Raw genomic sequence first — 18,412 nt, 5'->3', positions numbered from 1 at the left:
TTTAGTCTCTCATAATTTTAATCACGTTTTTGTTCAATTTAATATTTTGCACCGAATTTATATTACACCTCTGTGGCTTAATAAATGTGGTTTAAGGGATACTTCTAATTGTCCGCAGCGCGATTTATCTGGGGCGGATCACTTGCATATGTTTAGGTCATGTATAGAGTTGAAACAATATTGGGGGCAAATTTTAATTTTATTACCCATGAATTAATAAGAGATATGAAAATATTCTATATAAGCAGAGAAATACTGAGGACTAAAATCTGGGGAGAATGGAAGTTTTAAGGTTTTCCTACCTCCATTCCCTCAATACCCCCCTTTGTCATTTATTGATGGAGGGGGTGGGAGAAGCATCGCAAGGGAGAGGGCTGGTTGGGTATGAATGGGGGCGTAAGGTTTATTAGGGGAAAAAGAATATAATAATGTTGTTGCTTTTACTGAATTATATTGTTTGAATTTCTAATAAAAAAAATTGAAAAAAAAAGAAAAAGCACAAAAGATCTCAGTCTCCTCTTGCTCCCTCTTCTGCTGCGGTCTTGGCCTCTTCATCCCCTCTGGAGTGACAGTGGCACCTGCCAACCCGTTGTAGCAGCAACACCACCACCTCCACCACCGTCACCCAGCATATCCACAGTGTTCCCTGGAAGCGTTCAGCTGTTCATCCCCCAAACACTGGAAAGAAAGAGGAAGTACCCCCATACCCACCCGCGATCCCTGGCCCTGAATGCCAGCATTTCAAAATTCCTGGCCTTTCAAATGCTGTCATTCCAAGACTTTTAAAAACCTTATGGCGGTGGCTGTCCCACAGTTAGTGGTTCTAAGCCGCCACTACTTTTCCAGGCGAGTCTTTCCTGCCCTGCACAACCAAGTGGCGGACAAAATCAGGTGTGCACTGCGCAACACCATCTGTGGCAAAGTCCACATAACTACCGATACATTGAGGCAGGGACATTATATCTCCCTAACTGCACACTGGGTAAATGCAGTGGCGGCTGGGCCTGAGGCTGATAGCAGTTTGGCGTATGTCCTACCGCCACAGAGATTGCAGGACATTTCTCGTTGGCTCCTGTTGCCTCCTCCTCCTACTCTGCTTCTTTCTCTACCGCCTCCTCATCCGGTCAGCGTAACACCTTCACCACCAACTTCAGCACAGCCAGAGGGAAACGACAGCAAGCTGTTTTGAAACTCATCTGTTTGGGGGAAAAACCCCATACCGTGCAGGAGCTGTGGACGGGCATGGAACAACAGACTGATGATTGGTTGGTGCCGCTGAGCCTCAAGCGTGGCCTGGTGGTGTGCGATAATGGGCAAAAACTCGTAGCAGCTCTGACGCTAGCCGGTTTGATGCACATCCCTTGCCTGGCGCATGTGCACATCCCTTGCCTGGCGCATGTGCTGAATTTGGTGGTGCAGAGGTTCTTGGAAAATTACCCCGATATGTCAGAGCTGCTGCAGAAAGTGCGGGCTGTCTGCGCTGCAGCGTAACTTCATCCTTCCCACTCACCGCCTCATATGCGACGTACCTACAAGGTGGAACTCCACCATGCACATGCTGGAGAGACTATGCGAGCAGCAGCAGGCGATAGTGGAGTTTCAGATGCAGCATGCATGGGTGAGTCGCTCTGCGGAACAGCACAACTTCACCACCAACGAGTGGGCCTCCATGCGGGACATGTGTGCCGTGTTACGCTGTTTCGAGTACTCCACCAACATGGCCAGTGCCGATAACACAGTCCTCAGCATTACTATCCCACTTCTATGTCTCCTTGAAAAAACACTTTGGGCGATGATGGATGAGGATGTGGCACAGGAGGAAGAGGAGGAGGAAGAGGGATCATTTCCATTGTTATCAGACCAGTCATTCACAAGTGGCTCAGAGGGTGGGTTCCTGCACCAACAGAGGCCAGGTACACAAATGTCCAGCCAGGGCACAGTTATGCAGGATGAGGAGGAGGATGATAAGGAGGAGGAACCGTGTTCACAGCAGGGTGGCACTCAAAGCAGCTTATGGGCATGAATGGAGCGTGGATGGGGGGGATACAGTGTACACAGATGATACACCTCCCACAGAGGACAGCTTGCCGTTGTCTCTGGGCAGCCTGACACACATGAGCGACTACATGCTGCAGTGCCTGCGCAACGACCGCCGAGTTGCCCATATTCTAAAACTTAGTGTTTTTGACCATAAGCTTATAATTTGACAACAGATAAATATACAGAAACCCCAATATCATTCCTTAGTGTAACTTCATGTTAGAAAACACTGATTGTATGGAGCCATTTTATGTGAAATTACCATTTTAAAGTGCTTCTTAGCAATCTAAAAATAAATTGCCGGCAATAAAAGTTTTAAATGAAGCTTCAGATTTTCTTTCTTATTTCCTCTGCTTTGTGTTTTTTTCCACCCCTTTGTTCCTTTGTCCTTTCTTTTTTTTTTTTTTTATAATTTTCCTTTTATTTTTATCATCTCGGCAGTTTACCATTGTACAAAAAAGACCAGACTGATAAGATCATCCCCAACCCACCCCACAGACCTCCCCCCCCCCCACCTTGCAAGAAAGAAAAAATAAATAAAAAAATAGATGAATAAATAGAAATAGATACATAGAAAAGAGAGAAGGGAAACCGGGTTAGTGGATCGTGCCCCAATCCTTCCACAGTTTACCCCACCTTGAGTAGGATCCTCTTTGTTTGTACAGAATCCTCTCATAGCTTTTCACTTTCTCGACCAAACCCAACCAGTTATTACAATCTGGAGCAGAGGAGGAGAACCATGCTCTAGATATGAGAAGCCTGACTAAAAACATCACCTTGATCAGCAATCTGCATTTTATTGGCTGGCAATTAACCTCCGATAAGTCTCCCAGGACCCATATCCTGGGGGACAAGGGGATGTCAATGTTGAGTTTACGAGCCAAATTAGTTTGAACCAGTGTAACGGTCACGTCCACACACACACACAGGGGGAAGGGTAGTGACCACTGCACTCCACCCTCACCTCTGGCCCTGCCTACTTGCCTCACGAGTCCTGATGACGGGACAACTGGACGGCAGTCCCTAACTTAGGATATGTGCAGGGAAGACAGACAAGACAAAATACGGAACATGAACGGACCGGGTCAGAACCAAGAGAGCTACACAGTACAACGGATTAAGCAAAGAATGGTCAGGAGAAGCCGGGGTCAAATACCAGGAGATTAGCGAAGTACAAGAGGAGTCCTAAGAGAGTAGTCAGGTGGGAGCTGAGGTCACAATACCAGGATGGATGCGCAGTACAGGAGGAGCAGGCAGAGGATCGTCAGGGAACAGGATCAGGTAAGTATACAGTAGTCCAACAGATAGCCAGGAACCTAGAAATTAACAGGCAACCTGTGACCAGCAGGCTGCCTGTATTTATAGTGGGGAGTGAGGGTCATGTGACGTGGCCAGCGTCACATGACCAACAGACCAACCAGTAGAGCACCGAGTGATCAGCTTAGCGCTCAAGGCAGACTAGGAGCAGGGAGCCACCCAGCCAGCAAAGCTGCCCTGGGAATTAGGTCAAGCACAGATCCTCATTCCCAAAGCTAAGCAGCAGGTCTGCGGGAAATGGGGGACCAAGTGCACCTTCGGAACCCCGTGACAGTACCCCCCCTTTTACGAGGGGCCACCGGACCCAAGACTTCAGGCGATGGCTTTTCAGGGTGTTCTAAATGAAATTTACGAACAAGTCTAGGAGCATGAACCTCCCTAGCAGGTACCCAAGATCTCTCTTCAGGTCCATACCCCTTCCAGTGAATCAGGTACTGCAAGGCATTACGCACCTTCCTGACATCCACTATTTTAGACACCACATACTCGACAGCATCATTAACAAGAACCGGCGGAGGCGAGGCTTTTGATGGTACTACCGGTTCAAAATATTTTTTAAGCAGAGATTTATGGAACACATTATGAATGTGGAATGACTCGGGCAGCTCCAACCTAAAAGATACCGGGTTAATCACTTCCGTGATCTTATATGGTCCAATAAAACGAGGAGCAAATTTTTTAGAAGTTACCTTGAGAGATAGATTCTTGGAGGACAACCATACTTTATCCCCAACCTGAAAGTTCACCCCCCTTGAACGTCTCCTATCGGCCTTGAGTTTTTGAGAACTTTGAGCCTTTTCTAGGTTCGATTGAACCCGGGCCCAAACTGTGCACAGTTCGGATGAGAGTTTATCCGCTTCAGGGTTAGAGACGGACGACCCAGAATGAAAACGGGGATGAAAACCATGGTTACAAAAGAAAGGGGAGACCCCAGCAGAAGAATTGACACGGTTATTCAGAGCAAATTCAGCCAACGGAAGGAATTTGACCCATAATTGCTGGTCATCAGCAACATACAACCTCAAGAATTGTTCCACAGACTGATTAAGGCGTTCAGTCTGCCCATTACTCTCAGGATTGTAGGCGGAAGAAAAAGACAATGAAATTTTACATCTTTGACAGAAGGCCCTCCAGAATTTGGACACAAACTGCACACCCCTGTCAGAAACAATATTTTCCGGGATGCCATGTAAACGAACAATCTCTCTCACAAAAATAGACGCCAGGGTTTTAGCATTCGGAAGTTTAGACAGGGGAATGAAATGAACCATCTTGCTAAACCTATCGACCACTACCCAAACCACAGTCTTACCCTCCGCCAGCGGTAGGTCAGTTATAATGTCCATCGAGATATGGGACCAGGGTCTACTGGGATTGGGTAGGGGTCGTAGGTTACCAGCAGGGTGAGTCCTAGGTGTCTTAGACCTGGCACAAACCTCACAGGCTGACACGTAGGACTTGACATCCCTGGTCAGAGTGGGCCACCAATAGGACCTAGAAACCAGATCCTTAGTGCCCTATACACCCGGATGTCCACAAAAGGCAGAATCGTGACACTCCCCCAACAGCTGGAGACGAAATTGTACGGGAACAAACAACTTATCTGTTGGGGTGGATGCCGGTGCCAGATGTTGTTCAGCCTCAATGCGAGCTGAGATATCCTGGGTTAGAGCTGCTAAGAAGATGTTTGCTGGTAGGATGGATTCAGGCGGCGTCTCAGTGGGTTGAAAGGCATGGAAGCTCCGGGACAATGCGTCTGCCTTCACATTTTTACTTCCCGGCCTGAACGTAATGGAGAAATCAAAACGGGTAAAAAACAGAGCCCATCGGGCTTGTCGGGGATTCAACCTCTTAGCCGACTCGAGAAACATTAGGTTTTTATAATCAGTGACAACAGTTACTCGATGCCTTGCCCCCTCCAAAAAATGCCTCCACACCTCAAATGCCCATTTAATAGCCAGCAGCTCCCTATTCCCAATGTCGTAGTTTCTCTCCGTGGGAGAGAATTTCCTGGAGAAGAAGGCACACGGTCTCAGGTTAGTGAGGCTAGCAGGACCCTGTGAAAGAACTGCTCCTGCGCCGTCCTCGGATGCATCTACCTCCACAATAAAGGGTCTCTCCTGATCAGGCTGGATCAGAATGGGAGCGCTACTAAATGCCTTTTTTAATGTTTCAAATGAAGAAATGGCCTCGGTAGACCAATTTTCCAAATCCGCCCCTTTATTAGTAAGGTCGGTCAATGGCTTAGCAATTACAGAAAAATTCATGATAAATTTACGATAGTATTTAGCGAAACCCAAAAACCGTTGTAAAGCCTTTAAGGATGAAGGCCTTACCCATTCCTTAATTGCTAAAACCTTACCAGGATCCATCTTAAAGGCGTGAGGAGTCAAAACATGCCCTAGAAACAGTATCTCCTGTACACCAAAGACACATTTCTCTTGCTTAGCGGAGAGCTGGTTCTCCCTCAACACCTCTAATACTTGTTTGACATGAGACACATGAGATTTGAAATCAGGAGCGAATATCAAAATGTCGCCAAGATAGACAATAATAAATTTACCTAAGAACTCTCTAAGAATATCGTTCATTAAGTTTTGGAACACAGCTGGGGCATTGCTGAGTCCAAAAGGCATCACCTGATATTCAAAGTGTCCTATCGGAGTATTGAACGCTGTCTTCCATTCGTCTCCCTCCTTGATTCGGATTAGATTGTATGCCCCTTTCAGGTCAATCTTGGAAAACCAGGTTGCCCCCAGAACCTGGTTAAATAAATCCGGAATCAATGGGAGAGAGTATCTATTTTGGACAGTGATCTTATTTAATCTCCTGTAATCAATACAAGGCCTAAGACCACCATCCTTCTTTTTAACAAAGAAAAACCCTGCTCCCATAGGAGAGACTGAAGGTCTAATATGCCCATTAGCAAGGCTCTCTTTAATATAATCTTCCATAGCCTTGCGTTCGGACCCTGAAAGATTATAAATTCGCCCTTTAGGAAATTCGGCACCCTCTATTAGCTCTATGGCACAATCATAAGGTCTATGGGGGGGTAGAACCTCTGGAATAGGGGATGAGAATACATCAGAATATTCTTTAATAACTGAAGGTAATGTATTAGACCTTACTGAAACCCTAGCCTGGACCACGGACAAGCATGAGTCACACTTAGGTCCCCATTTCACAAACTCTCCTTTGAACCAATCAATTGTGGGGTTATGTAAACGGAGCCAAGGCAACCCTAGTACCACCTCAACCGGTAGGTTCTCCAAGACAAAAAGAGAACATCTCTCAGAGTGGCACACACCCACGGTCAGAGAAATTTCAGAGGTACATGACCTTACCGTACCACCAATCAGGGGAGTAGCATCAATAGCCATGACATGGATAGGTGTAGGTAAAGCAAACATTGGAATACCCAATTTACTAGCAAATTCTAAGTCAATAAAGCTGGCCACTGACCCGGAATCAATAAAGGCCTTACCCGGCCACTTATTAACCCCCAGAGAAATTGTTATAGGTACCAAAAGCTTATATTTAGAAAAATCAGGGTGTACCTGGTCTTTAGGTTGTCTTGCCTTAGGAGACTTGTCAGAGAGGACCCTCTTAGGACACTTGTTGATCCAATGGCCAGGATCTCCACAGTAGAAGCACTCTCCACGTCTGCGACGAAGATTACCCCGGGTCATGCCAACCTGCATGGGATCCTCGGTGGAGACCTCAGTGTTGTCCCTGGAAAAGGCGTCTGGCTGGACCACCATCTGAGAACAGAACCGTCGTTCTTGTCGTCTCTCTCTAACTCGTCGGTCAAGTCGGACAACTAGGGTCATCATCTCCTCTAAGGTCTCTGGAACCTGATAACTGACTAATAAATCTTTTAAATTATCAGACAGACCAGACCTAAACTGACTCTTCAGGGCTGGTTCATTCCATCCAGAGGGGACACACCACCGTCTGAATTGGGTGCAATACTCCTCCGCAGGGAGATGGCCCTGAACCAGTGCCCTAAGAGCCATCTCGGCTACCAGGGCCCTGTCTGGTTCGTCATAGAGGGTACCCAGGGCCTGAAAAAAAACCTCCACGGAAGTCAGACAACTGGCCCCAGGAGGTAACGAGAATGCCCAGTCCTGGGGATCACCCTGTACTAGAGAAATGATAATCCCCACGCGTTGGCTCTCGGGACCGGAGGACACGGGGCGCAAACAGAAGTAGAGTTTGGAACTCTCCTTAAAGGAGAGAAACCTCTTCCGGTCTCCAGAAATGGGTTCTGGGAGCTTGATCTGGGGTTCAAAATGTGGACTGGAGGGCAGAGGAGTGGAAGAACCTTGCCCTAACTCAAAAGAACGGAGTTTCTCTCCTAGCTCCTGCACCATCTGTGTCAAGTTAGAGACATGGTCAGTCAGGGTAATAAGAGGATTCATGATACAGTGGTTGTTGGGCCTGTTAATCTGTAACGGTCACGTCCACACACACACAGGGGGAATTGTAGTGACCACTGCGCTCCACCCTCACCCCTGGCCCTGCCTACTTGCCTCACGAGTCCTGATGACAGGGGACAACTGGACGGCAGTCCTTAACTTAGGATATGTGCAGGGAAGACAGACAAGACAAAATACGGAACATGAACGGACCGGGTCAGAACCAAGAGAGCTACGCAGTACAACGGATTAAGCAAAGAATGGTCAGGAGAAGCCGGGGTCAAATACCAGGAGAGTAGCGAAGTACAAGAGGAGTCCTAAGAGAGTAGTCAGGTGGGAGCCGAGGTCATAATACCAGGATGGATGCGCAGTACAGGAGGAGCAGGCAGAGGATCGTCAGGGAACAGGATCAGGTAAGTATACAGTAGTCCAACAGATAGCCAGGAACCTAGAAATTAACAGGCAACCTGTGACCAGCAGGCTGCCTGTATTTATAGTGGGGAGTGAGGGTCATGTGACGTGGCCAGCGTCACATGACCAACAGACCAACCAGTAGAGCACCGAGTGATCAGCTCAGCGCTCAAGGCAGACTAGGAGCAGGGGGCCACCCAGCCAGCAAAGCTGCCCTGGGAATGAGGTCAAGCACAGATCCTCATTCCCAAAGTTAAGCAACAGGTCTGCGGGAAATGGGGGACCAAGTGCACCTTCTGAACCCGTTGTCACGGAACCATGAACCAGACGTACAACAAGAGATAAGTGAAAATAAGAAGGCTTTATTGAAAATAAAGCTGTAAAGCAAAAGTCCAAACGGATGGTGAAACCGAAGCAGAGTCTTTGAGAGGCCAGAGGTCAGGAACCAGAAGGGTAGTCGGACGAAGCCAGGATCAGGAACCAGCAGGGTAGTCAGACGAAGCCAGGATCGGGAACCAGCAGGGTAGTCAGACGAAGCCAGGATCAGGAACCAGAAGCAGCAGCAGTCTTAGAAGCATGTGAACACAGGAGGACCAAGCAAGGAACTGAAGCCACAGACCTCCTATATATATGAGCTAGGCATCCAGCTCCTCCCAGAGGGAAGGAGGAGCCGCAGGGTGGAAGGCTACAAAAAACCCAGAAACCAAGATGGCCGCCAGCACATGTCAAACGAAGGAGAACAGCAAGAAGGTAAGACCATGACAGTACCTCCCCCTCAAGGGCCCCTCCTCCGCGGAGCAAAAAACGGTTTCTGAGGGAAGCGTGCGTGGAAGGCTCGGAGCAAGGCAGGAGCATGGACATCTGCGGAGGGAACCCAGGAACGCTCCTCTGGACCATAACCACGCCAATGGACCAAAAACTGCACCCGACCGCGGACCAGGCGTGAGTCCAGGATATTGCTCACCTCATACTCCTCACGATTGCCCACTCGGACCGGACGAGGCCGAGGAACCGAGGAAGTGAAACGATTACACACCAGTGGCTTCAACATGGAGACATGAAACACGTTAGAGATCCGCATGCCAGGAGGAAGCGCAAGGGCATAGGCTACCGGGTTTACCCTGCGAAGCACTCGGAAGGGACCAACAAAGCGAGGCGCCAGCTTGGGAGTGGGCACTCGAAGGTTGAGGTTGCGGGTGGACAACCATACACGGTCTCCGACCTGGTAGGAAGGAGCAGGCGCTCGTCTGCGATCAGCCTGGAGTCTCTGGCGCTGCGCAGAGGCCTCAAGGGACTTCTGGATCTGTACCCAAGAAGCACGTAGGACGGAAAGGTGATCCTCCACAGCCGGAATATCCTGGGGAGAGAATACCTCCGGTAACACGGCAGGTTGGAACCCATAATTGGCCATGAAGGGAGACGTCCCAGAGGAAGAGTTCACCGCCGTGTTCCTGGCAAACTCAGCCCAAGGCAGGAGGTCAACCCAATTGTCTTGGTGATCGGAGACATAGCAACGAAGGAATTGCTCCAAGGCCTGATTGGATCGTTCTGCGGCCCCATTGGACTGAGGGTGGTAGGCCGAGGAGAAGGAGAGATGAATCCCCAACTGGGAGCAAAAGGCGCGCCAGAACCTGGACACAAACTGACTCCCCCGATCCGACACAATCTCCTTGGGCAAACCGTGCAACCGGAAGACCTCCCTGGCAAAAATCGTGGCCAACTCTTGTGCAGAGGGTAACTTCTTGAGAGGAACACAGTGGCACATTTTGGAAAACCGATCCACAATCATGAGAATGACCGTATGGCCTCGGGATGCAGGGAGGTCCACAATGAAATCCATCCCCAGGTGTGACCATGGGCGCTCCCCGGTGGCTATGGGTTGCAGAAGGCCCAACGGAAGGTGCCGAGGGGACTTACTCTGGGCACAAACGGAGCATGCCGCTACATATGCGGCGATGTCGGAACGTAGGGAAGGCCACCAGAACAGACGTGAAACAGCCCAGGACAGCTGATTCTTTGCAGGATGCCCCGCGGTCTTGGAGTTATGGTAGGTTCGCAACAACCGAGTGCGCAACTCCTCAGGCACAAAACATCTGCCGTTGGGTCTCCCAGAGGGAGCACCAGATTGAGCCGCCAAAATCTGCTCACCCAGGGGAGAGGTCAGGCTGGTGCGAATGGCGGCCAGGATCTGATTCGGAGGTATGACCGAAGTCGGAATCGACTCCTCCCTGGACAGCTCGGAGTACTGCCGTGATAAGGCATCCGCCCTGATGTTCTTGGAACCGGGTAGGTAGGAGACCACGTAATTAAAACGTGACAAGAACAGAGCCCATCTGGCCTGACGTGGTGTCAATCTCTTGGCCTCAGAAAGGTAGGTCAGATTCTTATGGTCCGTCAGGATGAGAACCGGAACCACCGAACCCTCGAGCAAGTGCCTCCATTCTTTAAGGGCCTGCACGATGGCCAATAACTCCCTGACACCAATCTGATAGTTGCACTCCGCGGAAGACAGTTTCCGGGAGTAAAACCCACAAGGAAGCAGAGGACCCTCTGGTGTTCTACGCTGAGACAGAAGGGCGCCTACTCCCGTCTCAGACGCGTCCACCTCGAGGACAAAGGGCAACCCAGGGTTGGGATGCGACAGAATCGGAGCCGACACAAAAGCGGACTCTAGGGCCTCAAAAGCTCGGATGGCCTCGAGCGGCCAGACCTGGGAATTACTGCCCTTCCTGGTCAGATCCGTGAGAGGCTTGGCCAGCATGGAAAAGTCCCTGATGAACTTCCGATAATAATTGGCGAAGCCCAAAAAGCGCTGCAGGGAACGAAGACCACTGGGCTGGGGCCACTGTAAGACAGCCGAAACCTTCTCAGGATCCATGGAGAACCCCTCAGCGGAAATGATGTAACCTAAGAAGGTTACCTGGGATCGGTGAAATTCGCATTTCTCAAGCTTACCGAACAGCTTGTTCTCTCGTAACCGTTGCAACACTCGTCTGACATCCAGAATGTGGGCCTCCATGGATTCAGAATATACCAAGATGTCATCCAAATAGACCACCACACACTGCTGCAACAGGTCACGGAAAACATCGTTGATGAATTCCTGAAAGACTGCGGGCGCATTGCACAACCCAAAGGGCATAACCAAGGATTCATAATGACCGGTCCTGGTGTTAAACGCGGTCTTCCACTCATCGCCCGCCTTGATCCTTACCAGGTTATATGCCGCCCTCAGGTCGAGTTTGGTAAAGACCGTGGCCCCTTTAAGGCGATCGAACAGCTCGGAAATCAAGGGTATCGGGTAAGCGTTCTTGATCGTGATGCGATTGAGACCCCTGTAATCGATGCAAGGCCTCAACTCACCGCCCTTCTTTTTCACAAAGAAAAATCCAGCCCCTGCCGGGGACGAGGATTTGCGAATGTATCCGCGTGAAAGCGCCTCCCTCACGTACTCCTCCATGGCCTCATTCTCCGCTACCGACAGTGGATAGACTTTGCCACGAGGAGGAACGGCACCAGGTTGTAACTCTATGGCACAATCGTATGGGCGGTGCGGAGGTAGGGCAACCGCGCGCACCTTATCGAATACATTCCGGTACTCCTCGTATTCAGGAGGCAACAGAGAGTCCGAGGAAGTACACAGCAACTTGACAGGCCCATGGATGCAACTAGCCCCACACTGCGGTGACCACGAGAGGATCTCGGCCGATCTCCAATCGAAAGTCGGATTATGCCTCTGGAGCCAGGGGTACCCCAAGACCACCGAGTAGTGTGGAGACGAAATAACCTGGAGGCAGACCGACTCTCTGTGAACGGCACCAATGGCTATCCCCACTGGAAGGGTCTCATGAGTCACGTGTGGCGGCAGAAGGGGTCTGCCGTCTATCGCCTCAAGAGCCAGTGGGGAACCTCGAGCCTGCAGAGGAATGGAATTGGCGGCAGCGAACACACTATCAATGAACAAACCACCAGCACCAGAGTCCACCAACGCCTGGGTCGTCACCGAGCCCCCGACCCAGGAGAGGACAACAGTGATCAGTGGTTTGTCAACACGGGAAACCGGGGACGAGGAGACTCCACCCAAGATCTGCCCCCGACAGGATCTCAGGTACGAGCGTTTCCCGGACGGTTCGGACATGCCAACCGAAAATGCCCACCGAGACCACAGTACATGCATCGGCCCTCGCGTCTCCGGAGTACCCTCTCCCCCTCGGACAGGCGAGCAAACCCCAGCTGCATGGGTTCACCCCCAGACAAGTCATCCCCAGGAGGCGTGGGAGGAGAGGGAGGCACGGGTGGGACAGCAAACGTAGGCGCCAATCTGTTAGAAGACCTCCGCAGGCTCTCCTTAAAGGAAGGTCTCTCCCTGAGTCTGGTGTCAATCAAAATCAGGAAAGAAATAAGAGACTCGAGCTCCACTGGTAGGTCCTTAGCTGCAACCTCATCCTTCAAGGCATCCGAGAGACCATGAGAGAAAGCAGCGACCAGAGCCTCATTATTCCAGCCCACCTCTGCTGCCAGGGTACGAAACTCAATGGCGTATTCAGCTACGGATCGTGAACCCTGTCTGATGGACATAAGGAGCTTCGCAGCAGAGGCAGCACGAGCCGGCACATCGAATACCTTCCGAAGAGAAGCAACAAAACCGGAAAACTCGGCAACCACCGGATTGTTGTTCTCCCATAAAGGGCTGGCCCAGGCCAAGGCCTTGTCCGAGAGCAGCGAGATCAAGAAGCCCACCTTTGATCTCTCAGTAGGAAAGGCATGTGGCAGCAACTCGAAATAAATGCCCACCTGGTTAAGGAAACCTCGGCACTGAGTTGGCTCTCCCCCAAAGCGCTGTGGAAGAGGGGCAGAACCGGTTATACCCTGAAACACCGCAGGCGCAACAACAGGTGTCGGGGTAGACTCTGGCGCAACAACCGGAGCGGCAGTAGGAGCGACAACCGACCCATCGGCAATGGGAGCGAAATGAGACGTGCGTTCAAGCAGGGTTTGCAACGCCACAGCGAACCGACCCAACAGGTGATCCTGCTGATCAAGTCTGGCAACCAGCATGGGTAGCGAGGATGGCCCTGTACCGTCAGAATTCATGGCTTGGTCCTAATGTCACGGAACCATGAACCAGACGTACAACAAGAGATAAGTGAAAATAAGAAGGCTTTATTGAAAATAAAGCTGTAAAGCAAAAGTCCAAACGGATGGTGAAACCGAAGCAGAGTCTTTGAGAGGCCAGAGGTCAGGAACCAGAAGGGTAGTCAGACGAAGCCAGGATCAGGAACCAGCAGGGTAGTCAGACGAAGCCAGGATCGGGAACCAGCAGGGTAGTCAGACGAAGCCAGGATCAGGAACCAGAAGCAGCAGCAGTCTTAGAAGCATGTGAACACAGGAGGACCAAGCAAGGAACTGAAGCCACAGACCTCCTATATATATGAGCTAGGCATCCAGCTCCTCCCAGAGGGAAGGAGGAGCCGCAGGGTGGAAGGCTACAAAAAACCCAGAAACCAAGATGGCCGCCAGCACATGTCAAACGAAGGAGAACAGCAAGAAGGTAAGACCATGACACCCGTGACAACCAGTCTCCAATACCTGCCCACCATTGGGCAGTCCCAGAGCAGATGTAAATGGTCTGCCTTGGGATCACCACAACGTGGGCAGTCAGAGGAAGCTCTAAATCCTCTCCTATATAGCCATATAGGTGTAACATATATTTTGTGCAAAATGTTAAATTGTACGACAGTGTGGTTAAAGTTATGTGAAACAAACTTTAAACTTTCCCCTATATTCTCCCAGTCTGGAGGGCCCACCTCTGAAAGTACGGAAGACCAGGATCTCTGTCCCGGAGAGAGAACATCCCCAAATTTTTTTTTCATTAAGTGTCTATAGCAGTGGGATACTTTAACTTTCGTGACAGCTTTCTTACAAATTAAATCATGTAAAAATTCAGGAGTGTCTACAGTAAATAAGTGACTATTAGAAGTACTAGAAAGTGCTAGCCTCAATTGAAAATATGCATACCAAGCCACCTCACCTACATTTTCCCTTTGCTTTAGCTCCATAAGAGACAACATTTGTCCACCTCTGACCACTTGATGCAAGTACTGAACATTTTTAGTCCTCCAATACTGCCGGCAATTTGGGTCGTCTAGATTCATAAGCTTTGAGTTGTGCCACAATGGGGTGCACATGAGTGATGCCTTAACTCTACACCAACTTCTTATAGCCAGCCAAGCCTTTGTGACCATTCTGCAGAAAAATTTATAACCGGTCTGTATGTTTGATAGATAATCAGACTCTAGTACAGTAAAAAAGTCCAAAAAACCTGAGTCTTTCACCAATTTACTACAGAAATGACTATTTTCCCAATCATTAAAAAGGAAAAGTTCCGAGGCCACAAAGTAACCCCTAAAATAGGGGAGGTTAAGACCTCCCCGATTGTAGGGCATAGAGAAGTAGAGCACCTTCAGTCTCACGCGCTTCCTCCCCCATAATAGATCATTGAGCATCCGCTCTATCAGTCTAAAATACTTGTCCGCAATCCATACAGGCAAGTTGCACAGGACGTAAAGCACCTGGGGCAGCACTACCATTTTTATTAAGGAAATTCTGTCCGCTCTTGCAGGCAGAATTTTTTGCCATATCTTAGTTTTAGCCCTCAACTTTATCAGCAAGGGGATCAGGTTGAGTTGTAAATATTCCCTTGCTGAGTTGCCCATATTCTAACCAGTGCTGATTACTGGGTGGCCACCCTGCTGGAACCCCTCTATAAGGACAATGTGCAGTCCTTAATTCCATCATTGGAGTGTGATCGGAAGATGCGCGAGTACAAGCTGTAGCTGGCCAGCTAATACCTGTCCTAGGTTGCTAATATAGCTTATATGTTTATACAGCTAAACCTGCCAATAACCTTAATACAGTTCCTATGTTTGTGTGTTAAAGACAAAAGCAGAGTTATTTACAGTGACTTCATGTTCTGATGTCATATAACTGTTATATATATTGTGTTCACAGAAGCAGAAAAGATAATATGCCTTTAAGATTCATTATATAATGTAAGGTAAGCTCAATAACACAGCAGAAACAACAGAAAGCATAGCGTTAACCTGTTGTGGCTGGGCAGGAGTCTTGACCAATCACAGCCAGCCTCACGCACAGCAAGAGTTTAGACCAATTGCAGCCAGCCTCACACACAGCTTGGGTGGGAAATTCCCCTAGCAAGAGGAGAGAAGCTGAACAGACATTCACTCCAGTAAGAGCTGTGTTTTATGGAAGCAGAGAGGCCAAAATAGGTATTTAAAACAGTTATATAATGTTCCTACTGTTAATATAGTGATTAGAACTGTATACTGAACTAGTTATATACAGTTGCAAGAAAAAGTATGTGAACCCTTTGGAATTATATGGATTTCTGCACAAATTGGTCATAAAATGCGATCTGATCTTCATCTAAGTCACAACAATAGACAATCACAGTCTGCTTAAAGTAATAACACACAAAGAATTAAATGTTACCATGTTTTTATTGAATACACCATGTAAACATTCACAGTGCTGGTGGAAAAAGTATGTGAACCCCTAGACTAATGACATCTCCAAGAGCTAATTGGAGTGAAGTGTCAGCCAATTGGAGTCCAATAATTGAGATGAGATTGGAGGTGTTGGTTACAGCTGTCCTGCCCTATAAAAAAACACACACCAGTTCTAGGTTTGCTTTTCACAAGAAGCATTGCCTGATGTGAATGATGCCTCGCACAAAAGAGCTCTCAGAAGACCTACGATTAAGAATTGTTGACTTGCATAAAGCTGGAAAGGGTAATAAAAGTATCTCCAAAAGCCTTGCTGTTTAGCAGTCCACGGTAAGACAAATTGTCTATAAATGGAGAAAGTTCAGCACTGCTGCTACTCTCCCTAGGAGTGGTCGTCCTATAAAGATGACTGCAAGAGCACAGCGCAGACTGCTCAATGAGGTGAAGAAGAATCATAGAGTGTCAGCTAAAGACTTATATAAGTCTCTGGCATATGCTAACATCTCTGTTAGCGAATCTATGATACGTAAAACACTAAACAAGAATGGATTTCATGGGAGGATACCACAGAGGAAGCCAATGCTGTCCAAAAAAAAACATTGCTGCACGTTTACAGTTTGCACAAAAACACCTGGATGTTCCACAGCAGTACTGGCAAAATATTCTGTGGACAAATGAAACCAAAGTTGAGTTGCTTGGAAAAAACACACAACACTACTGTATGTGTGGAGAAAAAGAGGCACAGCACACCAACATCAAAACCTCACCCCAACTGTGAAGTATGCATCATGGTTTGGGGCTGCTTAGCTGCGTCAGGGCCTGGATGGATTGCTTTCATCTAAGGAAAAATGAATTCCCAAGTTTATAAAGACATTTTGCAGGAGAACTTAAGGCCATCTGTCCACCAGCTGAAGCTCAACAGAAGATGGGTGTTGCAACAGGACAAAGACTCAAAGCATGGAAGTAAATCAACAACAGAATGGCTTAAACAGAAGAAAATACGCCTTCTGGAGTGGCCCAGTCAGAGTCCTGACCTTAACCCGATTGAGATGCTGTGGCATGACCTCAAGAAAGCGATTCACACCAGACATCCCAAGAATATTGCTGAACTGAAACAGTTCTGTAAGGAGGAATGGTCAAGAATTACTCCTGACCGTTGTGCGCGTCTGATCTGCAACTACAGGAAACATTTGGTTGAAGTTATTGCAGCCAAAGGAGGTTCACCCAGTTATTAAATCCAAGGGTTCACATACTTTTTCCACCTGCACTGTGAATGTTTACATGGTGTGTTCAATAAAAACATGGTAACATTTAATTCTTTGTGTGCTATTAGTTTAAGCAGACTGTAATTGTCTATTGTTGTGACTTAGATGAAGATCAGATCACATTTTATGACCAATTTGTGCAGAAATCCATATCATTCCAAAGGGTTCACATACTTTTTCTTGCAACTGTACATGTTTACTTACAGTTACACCAATTGCAAACGACAAATTCAATTGCAAACTACAAAGTTCACAATCCAAATTCAAATTCCATATTGCAATCCAAATTGCATACAACCATACCAGATCATACTCAACCAATCTGCAAATGCGACCAAATTCAGCAAGTGAACTATTAGTTAGACCTCAGATATACCTCTCAGAGAGATCATAAAATGCTTAAATAACTTAAAGTGAGAGTACAGATACTCAAGAGAGATATATATCCACCATTTTATGTTGAATGGCAAGATTGAACAGTTGAACCACCATCCTATGCATACCGCCATTTTGTGATATCTTGCGTTTTGTACATGGACTATCTGCTGCGGAGGCAGCATTGTTATATGAAGAAAAGTTGAAGTTAATACAGAAGTTATTTCAAGCATTTGGTGTGCTCTTTAAACCTACTGTTTCCAAAGAACGGCGCTAGAAGAATTGCAGAGTAACAAACAGCCTGGTTGGACTAAAAAGCTAGAGATATTAAAATTCTTCTAATGCCACAGCGCAAAAGGCACTTCATAATGCTGCGCCTGCCACAGTGGAACTATTACCCTCAGAGGGTGAAGTGATAGCGCTCCTCAACTTGCACAGTAAAGAGCGCATGAGAGTGGCGCAGCAACTGTTCCCTGAGTGAGCAAGCAAAGACACCTCAGCAGAGCTACCTTAGAGGCCATAGAACATGTGCATTAGTCAAACTGCAGCCGACTCTTAAAGTGGCAGAACGGCAAAGCAAAATAGTCAGAGAAAGAGCACCAACCCTCCTGCGATCCCTAAAGAGAGAAAAAGACGCATGGTGGGAAGCCAAAGTCCAGAGCTAGAGTGCCCGCACCGCTATCCACGAAGAGGCCACGTACTGCAGCCAGCTAGTTTCCCACCACTAGGCCTAAAGCCTGCAGCATCGTATCCAAGCCAGCGCATTGCAAGTCAGCACAAAGAATCGCAAGTCAGCACAGAACATCGCAAGCAGCTTATCCAAGTCAGCGCTTTGAAAGACCACACAGAGCATCGCAAGTCAGCGCAGAGCATCGCGTCATATCAAGAAAAGACATGTCTCCTTTAAGACTGACATTTGTTCCTGCTCTTCAGAATAAGGTCAGAGCTTTCCTATTATTACTTATCATTGCATATAGGCTTTGGCATAAGGAGACATTTTTTGTGTTCAGAAATAAGAGACTTGAAAGTAAAAACAAAGGACAGTTTTTAGTATATGGAC

Source organism: Bufo bufo, chromosome 7 (assembly GCF_905171765.1).
Source record: "Bufo bufo chromosome 7, aBufBuf1.1, whole genome shotgun sequence".
NCBI lineage: Eukaryota > Metazoa > Chordata > Amphibia > Anura > Bufonidae > Bufo > Bufo bufo.
Note: the sequence above shows the minus strand (reverse complement) of the source record.